Here is a 12,500-nt window from a genome sequence, read left to right on the forward strand (position 1 = left end):
GAGAGGGGGGAGGATGGGGAAGAGAGGGGGAGGATGGGGAAGAGAGGGGAGATTGGAGGGAGGGAGGGAGGGAGGGGAAGAGAGAGGGAGGGAGGGTGGGGAAGAGAGAGGGAGGGAGGGAGGGGAAGAGAGAGGGAGGGAGGGGAAGAGAGAGGTAGGGAGGGAGGGGAAGAGAGAGGGAGGGAGGGAGGGATTACATGAACATTGCCCCCCCACACACACACACACACACCACACACACACACACACACACACACTTAGACATGGCCTGGCATTGTGTGTCTTCCACAATGGATAGAACAACCAGATGACTTGACAATCCTACCTGATGAACTGTCTCTTCTAATGTAACTAAGACAATCCTACCTGATGAGCTGTCTCTACTACTGTAACTAAGACAATCCTACCTGATGAGCTGTCTACTACTGTAACTAAGACAATCCTACCTGATGAGCTCTCTCTACTACTGTAACTAAGACAATCCTACCTGATGAGCTGTCTACTACTGTAACTAAGACAATCCTACCTGATGAGCTGTCTACTACTGTAACTAAGACAATCCTACCTGATGAGCTGTCTACTACTGTAACTAGGGCAATCCTACATGATGAGCTATCTACTACTGTAACTAAGACAATCCTACCTAATGAGCTATCTCTACTACTGTAACTAAGACAATCCTACCTGATGAGCTGTGTACAACTGTAACTAAGACAATCCTACCTGATGAGCTGTCTACTACTGTAACTAAGACAATCCTACCTGATGAGCTATCTCTACTACTGTAACTAAGACAATCCTACCTGATGAGCTGTCTACTACTGTAACTAAGACAATCCTACCTGATGAGCTGTCTAATACTGTAACTAAGACAATCCTACCTGATGAGCTATCTCTACTACTGTAACTAAGACAATCCTACCTGATGAGCTATCTCTACTACTGTAACTAAGACAATCCTACCTGATGAGCTGTGTACAACTGTAACTAAGACAATCCTACCTGATGAGCTGTCTACTACTGTAACTAAGACAATCCTACCTGATGAGCTATCTCTACTACTGTAACTAAGACAATCCTAACTGATGAGCTATCTCTACTTCTGTAACTAAGACAATCCTACCTGATGAGCTGTGTACAACTGTAACTAAGACAATCCTACCTGATGAGCTTTCTACTACTGTAACTAAGACAATCCTACCTGATGAGCTATCTCTACTACTGTAACTAAGACAATCCTACCTGATGAGCTGTGTACAACTGTAACTAAGACAATCCTACCTGATGAGCTGTCTACTACTGTAACTAAGACAATCCTACCTGATGAGCTATCTCTACTACTGTAACTAAGACAATCCTACCTGATGAGCTGTCTACTACTGTAACTAAGACAATCCTACCTGATGAGCTGTCTACTACTGTAACTAAGACAATCCTACCTGATGAGCTATCTCTACTACTGTAACTAAGACAATCCTACCTGATGAGCTATCTCTACTACTGTAACTAAGACAATCCTACCTGATGAGCTGTCTACTACTGTAACTAAGACAATCCTACCTGATGAGCTATCTCTACTACTGTAACTAAGACAATCCTACCTGATGAGCTATCTCTACTACTGTAACTAAGACAATCCTACCTGATGAGCTGTGTACAACTGTAACTAAGACAATCCTACCTGATGAGCTGTCTACTACTGTAACTAAGACAATCCTACCTGATGAGCTATCTCTACTACTGTAACTAAGACAATCCTACCTGATGAGCTGTCTACTACTGTAACTAAGACAATCCTACCTGATGAGCTGTCTACTACTGTAACTAAGACAATCCTACCTGATGAGCTATCTCTACTACTGTAACTAAGACAATCCTACCTGATGAGCTATCTCTACTACTGTAACTAAGACAATCCTACCTGATGAGCTGTGTACAACTGTAACTAAGACAATCCTACCTGATGAGCTGTCTACTACTGTAACTAAGACAATCCTACCTGATGAGCTATCTCTACTACTGTAACTAAGACAATCCTACCTGATGAGCTATCTCTACTACTGTAACTAAGACAATCCTACCTGATGAGCTGTGTACAACTGTAACTAAGACAATCCTACCTGATGAGCTGTCTACTACTGTAACTAAGACAATCCTACCTGATGAGCTTTCTACTACTGTAACTAAGACAATCCTACCTGATGAGCTATCTCTACTACTGTAACTAAGACAATCCTACCTGATGAGCTGTGTACAACTGTAACTAAGACAATCCTACCTGATGAGCTGTCTACTACTGTAACTAAGACAATCCTACCTGATGAGCTGTCTACTACTGTAACTAAGACAATCCTACCTGATGAGCTGTCTACTACTGTAACTAAGACAATCCTACCTGATGAGCTGTCTCTACTACTGTAACTAAGACAATCCTACCTGATGAGCTCTCTCTACTACTGTAACTAAGACAATCCTACCTGATGAGCTCTCGCTACTACTGTAACTAAGACAATCCTACCTGATGAGCTGTCTCTACTACTGTAACTAAGACAATCCTACCTGATGAGCTATCTCTACTACTGTAACTAAGACAATCCTACCTGATGAGCTGTGTACAACTGTAACTAAGACAATCCTACCTGATGAGCTGTCTACTACTGTAACTAAGACAATCCTACCTGATGAGCTTTCTACTACTGTAACTAAGACAATCCTACCTGATGAGCTATCTCTACTACTGTAACTAAGACAATCCTACCTGATGAGCTGTGTACAACTGTAACTAAGACAATCCTACCTGATGAGCTGTCTACTACTGTAACTAAGACAATCCTACCTGATGAGCTGTCTACTACTGTAACTAAGACAATCCTACCTGATGAGCTGTCTACTACTGTAACTAAGACAATCCTACCTGATGAGCTGTCTACTACTGTAACTAAGACAATCCTACCTGATGAGCTGTCTACTACTGTAACTAAGACAATCCTACCTGATGAGCTGTCTACTACTGTAACTAAGACAATCCTACCTGATGAGCTGTCTACTACTGTAACTAAGACAATCCTACCTGATGAGCTCTCTCTACTACTGTAACTAAGACAATCCTACCTGATGAGCTGTCTCTACTACTGTAGCTAAGACATTCCTACCTGATGAGCTGTCTACTACTGTAACTAAGACAATCCTACCTGATGAGCTGTCTACTTCTGTAACTAAGACAATCCTACCTGATTAGCTATCTCTACTACTGTAACTAAGACAATCCTACCTGATGAGCTGTGTACAACTGTAACTAAGACAATCCTACCTGATGAGCTGTCTACTACTGTCACTAAGACAATCCTACCTGATGAGCTGTCTACTACTGTAACTAAGACAATCCTACCTGATGAGCTGTCTACTACTGTAGCTAAGACAATCCTACCTGATGAGCTGTCTACTACTGTAACTAAGACAATCCTACCTGATGAGCTGTCTACTACTGTAACTAAGACAATCCTACCTGATGAGCTGTCTACTACTGTAACTAAGACAATCCTACCTGATGAGCTGTCTCTACTACTGTAACTAAGACAATCCTACCTGATGAGCTCTCTCTACTACTGTAACTAAGACAATCCTACCTGATGAGCTCTCTCTACTACTGTAACTAAGACAATCCTACCTGATGAGCTGTCTCTACTACTGTAACTAAGACAATCCTACCTGATGAGCTCTCTCTACTACTGTAACTAAGACAATCCTACCTGATGAGCTGTCTCTACTACTGTAACTAAGACAATCCTACCTGATGAGCTGTCTACTACTGTAGCTAAGACAATCACGCACACACACACACACACACACACACATACGTTCCTTTGAAAGCGTCTCTCTGTCATCATACAATTCCCGCTTGCTTCCATAAATAACCACACAATGCCTGGCCTCACAGCGCGTGGGGAAGGTGACTAACGTGTGGAGAATATTCCAGTAAAACAAGGGAGCACTGTCGCACGGCCTCTGTGACCAAGTGAGTTCACACATACATGAGCACATGCGCACACACAGACACACACACTCCCCACCCCCCATGGTGCCACAGATTAATCATGTACAGCTCTTCCCTGAGCAATAGAAAAGCCTCCGTCTGAAAGATGTGAAATAGGAGATCAAGAAGGAATAGGAGGAGTTCAAGGAGGAATAGGAGGAGGAGATCAAGGAGGAATAGTAGGAGATCAATAAGGAATAGGAGGAGAAGATCAAGGAGGAATAGGAGGAGCTCAAGAAGGGATAGGAGGACCACTGTCTCCCGAGTGGCGCAGTGGTCTAAGGCACTGCATCGCAGTGCTAGCTGTGCCACTAGAGATCCTGGTTCGTATCCAGGCTCTGTCGTAGCCGGCCACGACCGGGAGACCCATGCGACGGCGCACAATTGGCCCAGCGTCGTCCAGGGTAGGGGAGGGAATGGCCGGCAGGGATGTAGCTCAGTTGGTAGAGCATGGCGTTTGCAACGCCAGGGTTGTGGGTTCGATTCCCACGGGGGGCCAGTATGAAAAAAATATATTAAAAAAATAATGAATGCACTCACTAACTGTAAGTCGCTCTGGATAAGAGCGTCTGCTAAATGACTAAAATGTAAATGTAAAATTAGATCAAGGAGGAATAGGAGGAGGAGATCAAGAAGGAATAGGAGGAGATCAAGAAGGAATAGGAGGAGATCAAGGAGGAATAGGAGGATGAGATCAATAAGGAATAGGAGGAGGAGATCAAGAAGGAATAGGAGGAGGAGATCAAGGAGGAATAGGAGGAGGAGATCAAGAAGGAATAGGAGGAGGAGATCAATAAGGAATAGGAGGAGATCAAGAAGGAATAGGAGGAGATCAAGGAATAGGAGGAGGAGATCAAGAAGGAATAGGAGGAGGATATCAAGAAGGAATAGGAGGAGATCAAGAAGGAATAGGAGGAGGAGATCAAGGAGGAATAGGAGGAGGAGATCAATAAGGAATAGGAGGAGGAGATCAAGAAGGAATAGGAGGAGGATATCAATAAGGAATAGGAGGAGGAGATCAAGGAGGAATAGGAGGAGGAGATCAAGGAGGAATAGGAGGAGGAGATCAAGGAGGAATAGGAGGAGGAGATCAAGAAGGAATAGGAGAAGGAGATCAAGGAGGAATAGGAGGAGATCAAGAAGGAATAGGAGGAAGAGATCAAGGAGGAATAGTTGGAAGAGATCTAGAAGGAATAGGAGGAGGAGATCAAGGTAGAGGAGGAAGGAGGAAACACTTAACTGAATGAAAATGTGTGTGTGTGTGTGTGTGTGTGTGTGTGTGTGTGTGTGTATCACCAGCCAGCCAGCACACCATTCCTGATCAATGCCATTGCACAAGATCTGGGCCGTACTCACTGTTCATTATCAACACCATTCCACAAGATCTGGGCCCGTATTCACAAAGCGTCTCAGAGTAGGAGTACTAATGTAGGACCAGGTCCTCCCTCTTATTCATTGGGATTTAAAAGGCGTTGTGAATACGGGCTTCTCCTCCAAGTATGTATCTAGCCTAGTGTCTGACTAATAACACACTACAGATAGAAATATGGTGGATCCCACAGCAGATAAAGTGCACATGATGTCTGCGTCCCAAATGGCACCTTATTCCCTTCATAGTGCACTACTTTTGACCAGGGACCACAGGGAACAGGGTGCCAGTGGGTGATTCATGTGAAATCAGCCAGCGAGCTTTAATGAGATGTCGGATTAGCGGCTCTGTGGAGGGAGATGTCTAACGACACACACACTAACCAACAGAATCTAATTATTCTAATGGCCATTCTGCCCTTATTGTCACTCACTCAGCAACGCCTCCCTCCATGTTGTGGTTTTTGGCAAAAACATTTTGAAGGCTCGCTCAGCCCCTCTGATCACCACAGGCCTAAGATGTAGGGTTGGAGGGAGTGTGGAGGGTTGGAGGGAGTGTGGAGGGTTGGAGGGAGTGTGGAGGGTTGGAGGGAGTGTGGAAGGGTTGGAGGGAGTGTGGAAGGGTTGGAGGGAGTGTGGAGGAGTGTGCGGTAGCGAGGGTCTCTTGGATTGGATGACTAGCCCTTAGTGTAAGAGAGGGCCAAACTGACTGGGGCCAAACCAGACTTAGAGCAGTGAATGGGCTGGGGCCAAACTGACTGGGGCCAAACCAGACTTAGAGCAGTGAAGGGGGCTAAGCCAAAGTCTTACAGATGAATGGTTTCTTTCCTCCCCTAAAAATAGCCTGTTCTACATGTTAAGTAAACAGTAGTGCACTAAATAGGGAATAGGGTGTCATTTGGGACGCAGCCAATGTTAAGTAAAGACGCCTGGTTGTTGTTGGCACTGGACCCATAACAATCTAGTTAGAGATCATCTACCCAGAGACAAAACAACACATTCAACATCCAACTTTGTGATTCAGACCAGAAAGTTATTCTATGCTCAAAAGTAAATGCTTCATCACGTTTTAAAAAGGTTGCTCTAGTCTGGTGAAGACTAGACAAGCACAAGTGGTGTTGCCTTCCACGGCACACGCTCAGTACTATAGGCATGTGTCCAAAAGTGGGCTGTTTCAGTCTGTTTTGTAGTATGCAACACCCAGCCTATGACTCACAGAAACACACATCTCAGAGAAGAACCACCACAGAACAGCACTCCAGGGAAACAGAGTGGTGTTTACAAAAATGACAGGGCTTAAGCTCTGAAGGCAGCTGCTGCTGCGCTATTACGTGCAACAGTTCCAGGGATGTCAAATACTATACTCCCACTATGAAGACACTGTGAAAAGAGAGTTCCAGGGATGTCAAATACTATACTCCCACTATGAAGACACTGTGAGAAGAGAGTTCCAGGGATGTCAAATACTATACTCCCACTCTGAAGACACTGTGAAAAGAGAGTTACAGGGATGTCAAATACTATACTCCCACTCGGAAGACACTGTGAGAAGAGAGTTCCAGGGATGTCAAATACTATACTCCCACTCTGAAGACACTGTGAAAAGAGAGTTTCAGGGATGTCAAATACTATACTCCCACTCTGAAGACACTGTGAGAAATAAAAACAGCAGCAGGGTTCACTTAGTGACTTTTGAGGTAAAACCACTTTCAAAATTGACTCACAACACTTTCAGAGGAAAAACACTTATACAGTTGCTTTCACAGAGAGAGAGAGAGAGAGAGAGAGAGAGAGAGAGAGAGAGAGAGAGAGAGATACAGGAAGTGACCTATTTCAAATCAAATCATCAAAATCAAATCAAATCTTATTTGTCACATGCTTCGTATACATACTTTCTTACGGGTCCTTAAGACAAAGTTAAAACATTTAATAAAAAATATAAATAGTGACACGAGGAAAGAATACACAGTGAAAAACAATAACAAGTAAAAAATAACATGCTATTGTCACGCCCTGACCTATAGAACTCTAGTTAGTTTGGTCAGGGTGTGCATGTTTAGTATCTATGTTAAGTTTTAGGTATTGGTTTTCTATGTTTGGCCGGGTGTGATTCCCAATCAGAGACAGCTGTCGCTCGTTGTCTCTGATTGGGGATCATACTTAGGTAGCCCAGTTGCCTACTATGTTTGTGGTATCTTGTTCCGTGTATAGGCTTGTATGGTGTTTAGCCTGAGGACTTCACGTTTTGTTGTTTTTGTTCGTGTGTTTATTTTATAAATAAACATGTATGCATTTCACGCTGCGCCTTGGTCTGACCCGTCCTTCAATGTCAGTGACAGCTATATACAGTTCGAATCCAGGCTCTGTTGTAGCCGGCCGCGACCGGGAGACCCATGGGGAGGCGCACAATTGGCCCAGGGTAGGGGAGGGAATGGCCGGCAGGGATGTAGCTCAGTTGGTAGAGCATGGCGTTTGCAACGCCAGGGTTGTGGGTTCGATTCCCATGGGGGTCTGGTACCAGCGCTATAGGATCACAAGATAAGACACATAGCCCTAAGTCATCCTGTGCGTCCATTGTCTATCGACAGCTATGTCTTTTTGACGTGAAATGTTTCCCTTAGCTATCCGGCTGGCCTGCTGATGGAAGACAATCCCCGGGGCCAAAATGTAAACTGATCTTCAGATTACAGTTTCAACACAGCCTGTATATGGTGGACAGAATGAACCCCATGCACAGGGTTTGTCCCAAATGGCACCCTATTCCCTATATAGTGCAATACTTTTGACTAGAGCCCTATGGTCTGAATAGGATGTCATTTGGGACGCAACCACTCGTCTCCATTAGGAGACAGAAGGATTTAGACTTGCGTTTTATGACGGGACTCCCATCGTGACTCTAGCCGGTAAAACTGATCAGAAAAGGTCCGGATTTGTTGTTGTCTATCGTTGGGACACACTGGATATCCCATTAGCTACCATCTAGCTGCTCCCACTTTAATAACACTGGATATCCATTAGTTACCATGACGCTCTTTTATACTGGCCCCCGTGGGAATCGAACCCATAATCCTGCCGTTGCAAGCGCCATGCTCTACCAACTGAGCTACACGGGCCCACAATATCCCATTAGCTTCCATCTAACTGTTACCACAATTAAAAAATAATGTATGCACTCACTAACTCTGGATAAGAGCGTCTGCTAAATGACTAAAATGTAATGTGCAGAATAAATACGATGTAAATGCAGGTAGTCCGGGTAGCCATTTGATTAGCTAGCTTGCCATGCGGTATCAAAGAAAACAGTCTATGGCTTGGGTGGCTGGAGTCTTTGACGCTTTTTGGGGCCTTCCTCTGACACCGCCTGGTATAGAGGTCCTGGATGGCAGGGAGCTCGGCCCCAGTGATGTACTGGGCCGTACTCACCACCCTCTGTAGCGCCTTGCGGTCAGGTGCCTTGCAGTTGCCGTACCAAGCAGTGAAGCAGCCAGTCAAGATGCTCTCAGTGGGGCGGTTGCATAACTTTTTGAGGATCTGAGGGCCCATGCCAAATCTTTTCAGCCTCCTGAGGGGGAAGAGGCGCTGTCGTGCCCTCTTCACAACTGTGTTGGTGTGTGTGGACCATGTTAATTCCTTAGTGATGTGGACACCAAGGAACTTGAAGTTCTCGACCCGCTCCACTACAGCCCCGTCGATGTGGATGGGGGCGTTCTCGCCCCTCCGTTTCCTGTAGTCCACGATCAGCTCCTTCGTGTTGCTGAAGTTGAGGTAGAGGTTGTTGTTCTGGAACCACACTGCCAGGTCTCTGACCGCCTCCCTATAGGCTGCCTCATCGTCGTTGGTGATCAGTCCTACCACCATCGTGTCTGATGGTGTTGGAGTCGTGCGCGGCCACGGGCACAATACAGGAGGGGACTAGGCACACACCCCTGAGGGGCCCCCGTGTTGATGGTCAGTGTGGTGGATGTGTTGTTGCCTACCCTCACCCCTGAGGGGCCCCCGTGTTGATGGTCAGTGTGGTGGATGTGTTGTTGCCTACCCTCACCCCTGAGGGGCCCCCGTGTTGATGGTCAGTGTGGTGGATGTGTTGTTGCCTACCCTCACCCCTGAGGGGCCCCCGTGTTGATGGTCAGTGTGGTGGATGTGTTGTTGCCTACCCTCACCCCTGAGGGGCCCCCGTGTTGATGGTCAGTGTGGTGGATGTGTTGTTGCCTACCCTCACCCCTGAGGGGCCCCCGTGTTGATGGTCAGTGTGGTGGATGTGTTGTTGCCTACCCTCACCCACGAGGGGCCCCCGTGTTGATGGTCAGTGTGGTGGATGTGTTGTTGCCTACCCTCACCCCTGAGGGGCCCCCGTGTTGATGGTCAGTGTGGTGGATGTGTTGTTGCCTACCCTCACCCCTGAGGGGCCCCCGTGTTGATGGTCAGTGTGGTGGATGTGTTGTTGCCTACCCTCACCCACGAGGGGCGCCCCATCAGGAAGTCCAGCACTCAGTTGCAGAGGAAGGTGTTCAATCCCAGGGACCTGAGCTTGGTGATAAGCTTGGAGGGTACTATGGTGTTGAATGCTGAGCTGTAGTCAATGAACAGCATCCTTACATAGGTGTTCCTTTAGTCCAGCTGGGTGAGGGCAGTGTGGATGTAATAAAGATTGCGTCATCTGTGGATCTGTTGGGGCGGTATGCAAATTGGAGTGGGTCCAGGGTGTCTGGGATGAAGGTGTTGATGTGAGCCATGACCAGCCTTTCAAAGAATTTCATTTCTACAGATGTGATTCCTACGGGGCCATAGTCATTTAGGCAGGTTATCTTGGCGTTCTGGTCATTTAGGCAGGTTATCTTGGCGTTCTTGGACCACAGGAGAGAGGACCACAGGATTACTGCCAATATGAAGTTGTTGAATCTGAACTGACCATGATTAGGACAAGCCCTCTACATAGCTAAGTAAAGCACAATGTCAACTTCTGTAGAATGACAGTAAATAGATTGTGGTGTTGTTTCCAATAATTGCTGGCTCACAATGCCTTTCAGGCTCGAAGCTTGATCAGGCCATAAAGAATTACAAAGAACTACAAAGGGGACGGTGGCCCACACATTTCCAATTCATGTAAGACTAGATCACTCAAGAGCTTTACAGCCAAGCTTACAAGAATACTTCAGTTTCAGGACGCGAGGAAAGGAAAGCACAGCGATAAAAAATAGATGACCTCCGATCCATATATAACTTCTCAGAGAGTTCTTGTGTCGTAATGTTGACTGCAGTATTTAAACACTATCATCGTAATGTTGACTGCAGTATTTAAACACTATCATCGTAATGTTGACTGCATTATTTAAACACCATCATTTTACTGACTGTCTGAGAAAGAAGGGAGTTTTCCATCCACTACAGACTGACACTGGAGCCGACATTCCAATGCAGCTAGATTGGTTCCAAATGGCACCCTATTCCCTACATAGTGCACTACTTTTGACCAGGGCTCTTTTAATGAGTTTAAAATCACCAGAATCCAGGGATAATTCTCCACTGGGGAAAAAAGTAACTTAAGGAGCTTATGTGCTTTACACAAGGTGTGAAATGTTCCCTCAGGACTACATGTAATCCTTGATGAAACGGTATTGTCAAAATGAAAGGAATTCAATTGAAATGGAAATTTCCTCAAAGAGGCCAACTAGCCTTAGGCCTTTATATACGGTCTTGTAAGACGTGAGGACAATTAAAAACAGCAACATGGGTGGCTGGCAGGCTGCAGCATTCACCAAGGCTGACAGACACGTTTGTCGTGGTAACTAACCACCTTGGCAACATCCCAAATGGCACCATCCCAAATGGCACCCTATTACCTATCTAGTGCCCATAGGGCTCTGGACAAAAGTAGGGCACTATAAAAGGAATAGGGTGCTATTTGGGACACAGCCCTTATCTCTGACAGCTCATCTGTCTACTAACAAAGCTATAGGGGAGGAGGAATACAAGACACAGCTATAGAGGAGGAGGAATACAAGACACAGCTATAGAGGAGGAGGAATACAAGACACAGCTATAGAGGAGGAGGAATACAAGACACAGCTATAGGGGAGGAGGAATACAAGACAAAGCTATAGGGGAGGAGGAATACAAGACACAGCTATAGAGGAGGAGGAATACAAGACACAGCTATAGAGGAGGAGGAATACAAGACACAGCTATAGAGGAGGAGGAATACAAGACACAGCTATAGAGGAGGAGGAATACAAGACACAGCTATAGGGGAGGAGGAATACAAGACACAGCTATAGATGAGGAGGAGGAGGAGGAGGAGGAGGAGGAGGAGGAAGAGGAAGAGGAGGAGGAGGAGGAGGAGAAGGATGAGGAGCGATACAAGACACAGCTATAGAGGAGGAGGAATACAAGACAAAGCTATAGAGGAGGAGGAGGAGGAGGAGGAGGAGGAGGAGGAGGAGGAGGAGGAGGAGAAGGAGGAGGAGGGATACAAGACACTCTCAGACCAGAGACCACTATCTGTATCTGCATAATAACTGGACGGAAAGCTTTCCTAAATACAGCTGTGACTGGTCTGGAACCAGAGCTATAGGATCACAGCTGTGACTGGTCTGGAACCAGAGCTATAGGATCACAGCTGTGACTGGTCTGGTACCAGAGCTATAGGATAACAGCTGTGACTGGTCTGGTACCAGAGCTATAGGATCACAGCTGTGACTGGTCTGATACCAGAGCTATAGGATCACAGTTGTGACTGGTCTGGTACCAGAGTTATAGGATCACATCTGTGACTGGTCTGGTACCAGAGCTATAGGATCCCAGTTGTGACTGGTCTGGTACCAGAGCTATAGGATAACAGCTGTGACTGGTCTGGTACCAGAGCTATAGGATCACAGCAGTGACTGGTCTGGTACCAGAGCTATAGGATCACAGCTGTGACTGGTCTGGTACCAGAGCTATAGGATCACAGCTGTGACTGGTCTGGTACCAGAGCTATAGGATAACAGCTGTGACTGGTCTGGTACCAGAGCTATAGGATCACAGCTGTGACTGGTCTGGTACCAGAGCTGTGCTGGTCTGGTACCAGAGCTATAGGATCACAGCTGTGACTGGTCTGGTA

The sequence above is a fragment of the Coregonus lavaretus genome, assembly GCF_964263955.1.
Source record: "Coregonus lavaretus genome assembly, chromosome: 13".
Lineage (NCBI taxonomy): Eukaryota > Metazoa > Chordata > Actinopteri > Salmoniformes > Salmonidae > Coregonus > Coregonus lavaretus.